At 41.5% G+C, this 6,156-nt stretch overlaps 2 long non-coding RNA genes across 2 annotated transcripts; one reads left to right on the plus strand and one right to left on the minus strand.

Moving 5' to 3' along the window:
• Positions 1-221: 221 nt before the first annotated feature.
• LOC146391346 (uncharacterized) lies at positions 222-4,691 on the minus strand. The gene is made up of 2 exons (XR_014799919.1): positions 2,363-4,691; positions 222-2,233 (listed from the first exon to the last, which is right to left on the minus strand). It is a non-coding gene; the product is annotated as an uncharacterized LOC146391346 (long non-coding RNA).
• On the plus strand, positions 4,678-5,771 carry LOC146391347 (uncharacterized). Its single transcript, XR_014799920.1, has 2 exons — positions 4,678-4,861; positions 4,991-5,771. It is a non-coding gene; the product is annotated as an uncharacterized LOC146391347 (long non-coding RNA).
• The last annotated feature ends 385 nt before the right edge of the window (positions 5,772-6,156 follow it).

The following is a 6,156-nucleotide window of genomic DNA, read 5'->3' on the forward strand; positions in this document are numbered from 1 at the left end:
TCACTTCTCTAATTTATACAAAGTTTTATAATTATCTATATCTGTATCCTATGAGATTTCTTTTAATTTCTGTAAGATAAGTTACAATCATAAGAAAACAAAATGTATGCAAAATTTACAATGTCTCCTGTGATGTTTTACAGTTGAGGTGGGTAAAGAGAAAGGGGGTCAGGGAACTTTGAGGTCAGGAGCTGTAACAAAAGGCAAAAGCAATATTGGTCTCTGTTGTGTCAAGGTAATGTTTTATTGTTTTGGTAATTTAGGTTTGTGGTGTAGTCAGACTCGAGCGTCAAGGAAGGTGGTAGGGAAGCAGACTACACAGACATGTCGGGTTTCCAGAGGTGAGCAATTTATTTACAATGAACTCTATTTAATGTGCCCCCTAAAGTAACTAAATTAACAAAACTCAACAGTACATGGATGTGGTAACACAGCTCACCGCTCTCTCTCATCTGAATCTGGAAGAGACTGGCTTTAAATAGGGCCATCAATTTCCCTTCAATTAGCCCAGCCAGTACCACTCACTTGAACGGAGGGATCTAAGACTCTACACTGATGATTAAAAAAGACACAAAACCTCCTCACACTTCTAATTGGTACATTTATGCAACTAAACGGCTCTATTTACGAAAAAAAAAAGATTCAACAAACCCCTTCAGACCTTGAAAAAAAACAAAAGGAAGGTTAGACCTGTTTATGTCATGTGTGACATCATCAAGCATTGAAGCTTGTATTAAAAAACGGTTCATTACGTGAAGCTTTTCAACACAGTCCTCTCTGGTGATATCTGGAGGCCAAAAATATGAAGAGCAGCTTGAATCTACAAAATAAAATGAACTGCTCCATTATGGTTGTCCAGTCTACAGAGTCGAATTCTGTTTGATATTGAGCCACCGTTGTGTTGCTTTGAACATGTATTTTGAGTGAAAAAACTGTTTGTTTGTTTGTTTAATAAATAATTGTAATCAATAAACTTTCCTTGTTTAAACATGTGCCATGGCGTGGTCTTTCTTTACTTGTGACTTCTTGATGTTGGTAAATACAACAACAGAAAAATAGATATAATATACACATATTAATGTACAACACATTATGGAGCACGCTTCTGATGTGAGGTCCTGTCTCCATGTACTTATACAATCAATCACTGGACAGATGAAGAGGCGCACAGGCTGCCCTGAACGACTAAAGGGTGGTGAGATCTGAGTCCGTGACACCCCCCCCCCTAGTACAGTTGACCCTGATACTTACTTCTGTAAGAATGGTTTTAGCTGTCTGGCTGCTACAGGCACAGAAAAGGGCTCCGGGGCCCAAACCTGCGAAACAACGACTGCCTGGCGCACACTGTACTGTTGAATATTAACACAGCCTCGCTTACCTCCGTTTTTCTGTACCTAACCAGACAACTCGGGTACCCCTACTCCAAGGCAACCTGAGTTAGACAGAAGCATACAACAACTTTTTAAACAACGTGGCCCCTTTTATTTGTTCGGATGGCCCTCGTGAACCAAGATTGATTATAGATGTTAACAGTGCCCTGGAGAGCAAAGGACGACAGAAAGGAAACTCCCAAGACCAAATAAATAAAAGAAGTAAAATAAAATAAATCAAACAGGCTGTTGTGACCCAATGTTGTGAGTTCTCGACCCCTCCCACCACACTAGACACCAGAAAAGGGCGCAAAGATCACAATACAGCAGAACAATTAAGGTTAACACAGAAATTCTCTTATCTAGAATGGTTAACACAGCTTCATCACATTACTTGCAATGTCCAAACAGCAAAAAAAATAGTTCCAGTCTTTACAGTAAAGTCCGATCCAGTGAATTGTCCCTGGTATGTGAAACCAATAAACAGTTCTATGTGTAGCTGTCGTGAACCAGAGTTCCCGTCTGTTAGGCTGCCCAGAAATTCCACAGCCGGAGCAGGATATCCAGTCTCGGGTTCACAAAAAAAACAAAGAACACAGAAACTGTACCTTTGCCTCCCGAGAAACGGGGCGTGAAGAACCAACGGGTTAGAAAAGAGCGATGCTCTCACAAACGATCAGCTGGAGCAGGGTGAACGACCAGAACGTCGTCTGAGTGGCAGGGTAATCCAAACACCGCTGACTCCTGGGATCCTAAACGTCGGGTCCGCGGAATGTATCGGAGCTCCGGTGTTCCAGATCTACTGGCGTTTAGATCAACTGGCGTTGGTCGAACAGATGTGTGGCAGTCTTGCGTTTCAGGAGCTGCTACCGACAAACCAGCAAAAAAATGCCAAATGTGTCATCTGTGACACTTGTAAGGTTATCTCAAACACACTCCGTCAGTCTTGATGCTGTTGAACAACAAAATGTTTAAAAATGTCGCGAGTTCACCTGGTGATATCCCCATGCGCGACGCGATCGCGAAAACAGCAAACAATTAACACCACGCTGATGTTGTTCACAGCAAGAGTAAACAATCGGGAGACTCTTGTCGTCGTTATCGTTCCCCTCGCACGTTTTATTTCTCCGGTTTCAGCGTTTTTGCTTCACAACTAAAGCGAGCAGTTTACTTTGTGCACTAACATGGACTCGAGTCAACCAGCGCCACCTCTGGCCAAGTGCCACAGCCTACAGCCAGATCAACTTGTGACACACATCTGCAGCACGTTTGAATTCGTTTCATGCACAACACATTTGTACCTTTCAATTGTGTCTGTCTGTGCGTCATGCAAATAAACCTTTGAAATGACTGAAATGATATCATGTATGTATTATCAGCCTACATTTGTTCAAAATGCCAAATTATATACACAAAGTCATAATAATCACCACCCTTGTTCATCATGATATCAATACTTTTGCCCATAAGAAAAATGTCGTGAACAAATATAGACACACTAATATTTCACCAGTGTTGTAACATCACATGTCGTTAGCATGGGTAAGATAACGAAATCAATACCTCAGATGGAAGCACCTTGACTGGGTTACTTCAACATCACTGGGTGACATGTCACTTTGATGCACCGACAGTGGAATTATAGTTCAGGTGACCTGCATGCCTTTGCACTTTAAAGACACTAGAGCACCTAAAGGACGCATGGAAACATCAAGTGATACACAGATAAGACTGTTGCACAGAAATATGCAGTATCTGCACACTGTAACATGTTTAGTTGCTTTACTCAAGAGCCTGACTTCAGATGAATGACTCTGACAATCTAATTTTTCTTGCAGATTGAATGCACCTTCTGTGGGAAGTGGTACCACACAGTGTGTGTGGACTTCCCCTCTGCAGAAGGCGACTACAAATGTTGTGGTTGCTAAATAAACAGAAAAAATTGATCCCTGTTGTCTTTGCTTACTGATTGTTTTTAGTGTTAACAATCCACATTGCTGGGATTGCATCTTTCAACATGTTTGTGGGTAGATCTGAATGTACCAGGGGTAAGTGCAGCCACTCAGCCTCTACTCAATGTGATCATAGCAGCAGGTGCAGATGTGTCACAAGTTAATCTAGTAGTAGGCTATGGTATTTGGCCACAGGTGGCAGCAGTGGACTGACCTCCATTGGAGACTGCTCCAGCTGCTGTGATAGTGGATTTGCTACAAATTGAAGATCATATGCAAGTGTTGGAAATTAACCCTTGTATTATGTTGACAAACAAAAATGTGACATTGATTTTGTTGAGGGTCATTTTGACCCGTACTGTGTAAATCCACTCAGAATTGTCAAGAAACAGCAATAAAACAATAGCAACTTTACTTTCCATCAGATAAACATGTAGAACACAGACATACAACAGTTAGACTTTTCATAACTATTTTAGGAACCATTTTGGTAAAGGTTTTTCGTTCTTACACACACACACACATTTCTTTTGAACTTGCCCAACGTTCTCAGTTTTTCAATGCTCAACATTTTCGATTTTGTCCACATGATGGACAGAATGTAACTGTGTGCTTTCTGCAGATGTACTTCTTGCATTTCTCACACAAAATGCTTGTTTTAAAACAGGAATCTTCCTAACTAAGATTTAAAACAAAAGATTTCTACGTCTCCTCCAGTCTCAAAAACAGATGACAAACCAATCGCCACACCTGAGTCACTGACTTTCTTAAATCCACTCACTCTCACTGGCTCTGTTTATTACTAATCACTGTGTAACTGCTGTGAATTCACAGTAACTGCCATCTCCTTACAAATGTTCATTTGATTAACCCCACTTATACAGACTGCATATAACTACCAACTCTCCAGCCATGTTGATGGATTGCCTATATTGGCTGGAAATATTCATTTCCAGAGAAAAGACACAGACAGACTCTGCTTACAGGATGTGATGTGACAACACTAATGAAATATTGATGTGTCATATTTGTCCAAGGCATATTTCATTGTTATGGAAAAAGAGAATATTAAAGTCATGATGACCAATTGGGAGTGGTGATTTCTATGACTTTGTTCATATAATTTGGAATGTTGTACAAATGTTGGCCAATAAGGAATATATGATATCATTTCATTCTTTTCAAAGGTTTATTTGCATGACGCACAAACAGAGACAATTAAAAGGTACAAATGTGTTGTGCATGAAACGAATTCAAACGTGCTGCAGATGTGTGTCACAAGTTGATCTGGCTGTAGGCTGTGGCACTTGGCCAGAGGTGGCGCTGGTTGACTCGAGTCCATGTTAGTGCACAAAGTAAACTGCACGCTTTAGTTGTGAAGAAAAAACGCTGAAACCGGAGAAATAAAACGTGCGGGGGGAACGATAACGACGACAAGAGTCTCCCGATCGTTTACTCTTGCTGTCCTGTGAACAACATCGGCGTGGTGTTAATTGTTTGCTGTTTTCGCGATCGCGTCGCGCATGAGGATATCACCAGGTGAACTCGCGACATTTTTAAACATTTTGTTGTTCAACAGCATCAAGACTGACGGAGTGTGTTTGAGATAACTTCACAAGTGTCACAGATGACACATTTGGCGTTTTTTTGCTGGTTTGTCGGTAGCAGCTCCTGAAACGCAAGACTGCCACACATCTGTTCGACCAACGCCAGTTGATCTAAACGCCAGTAGATCTGGAACACCGGCAGTCCCCCGGGCAATGCGAAGCGAAGCCGTCCAACTCCCCTCTCTGAAACACGCTAGCCCTTTGCCAGACAGCCGGCTGTGCTGCCTCACTTTCTATACGTGTTCTACAGTCAAACTCTGCCCATAGCGATGGGAAACGAAGGTGAGTTAAAAGGGAAGGGCAACTAGCCTTAGCTCTCACTTAGCTCCCCCGCCCGCGCTATCTCCGTCGACACTACACCCCAGCGCCGCTCCCGGAGGTCCGCTGTAACCGGAGTCGGATTCCACACACGGAGGGAAACTCGACATAAACTCGCTGCGATCCCGTCCGTTGCCCCACTAACCTCCTGGTTACTCTTCGTTCGGGTTCGTTTTGACCGCAGGGCTTTCCTGGTGTCTTCTGCTGTAATGGCAGGCGCGCGATCAGTATCGCACACCCCGCTCGCTCCCAACAGTGCACCTCCCTGTTTTTTGTTTTTTTTTGCGCGCCCACGGGCTCTCCTCAATATGTCACTTCCTCTTGGCTTATTCAAACAGGCCGCTAAAGGCCCTACGTGACAGTTTTCCACAAGTTATATGCATGTGCCCTCACATTTATAAATAATATTAAATTGGGCGAATTTTCTTATAGATATTTTTAAACTGGGGGTAGAATTGATTGTGAACTGGAAAGGGAAAATGCTAATGTACTTACAAATTAAAAACATGATGCATTTAAGGTAATCGTTTTTCATTTTTATTTAAAAAGGGAATTTGTTCCACTGTGCGATGGCCGAGTCTGTTTCTTTTCATGGAGATAATTCCTCCTGCTTTTAAGAAAATTCCCTCACATGGAACAGAAGAGGCTGGAGTGCACAGAAACTGGTAGAGAAGCAGGTATATGGTCTTCCTGGGTCCCACAAGCTATCAGCTAAAAAGAATAAACAAATTAAATTGCTGCACATTTTGTAGAATTAACATTTTTTTTAAAAAATAAAATATATTTTTATTACATTAAATGTAAAGAGTCAAATGGAAGTCTTTCTAATTTTATTTAATGATATTTATATTACAAAAAGCAGATTTTTGACATTTTAAGTTTTTAATTTTTTCAGATAAAATAAACACG

This window comes from Perissodus microlepis, chromosome 3, assembly GCF_051167445.1.
Source record: "Perissodus microlepis isolate ML-2025 ecotype Zambia chromosome 3, ASM5116744v1, whole genome shotgun sequence".
Lineage (NCBI taxonomy): Eukaryota > Metazoa > Chordata > Actinopteri > Cichliformes > Cichlidae > Perissodus > Perissodus microlepis.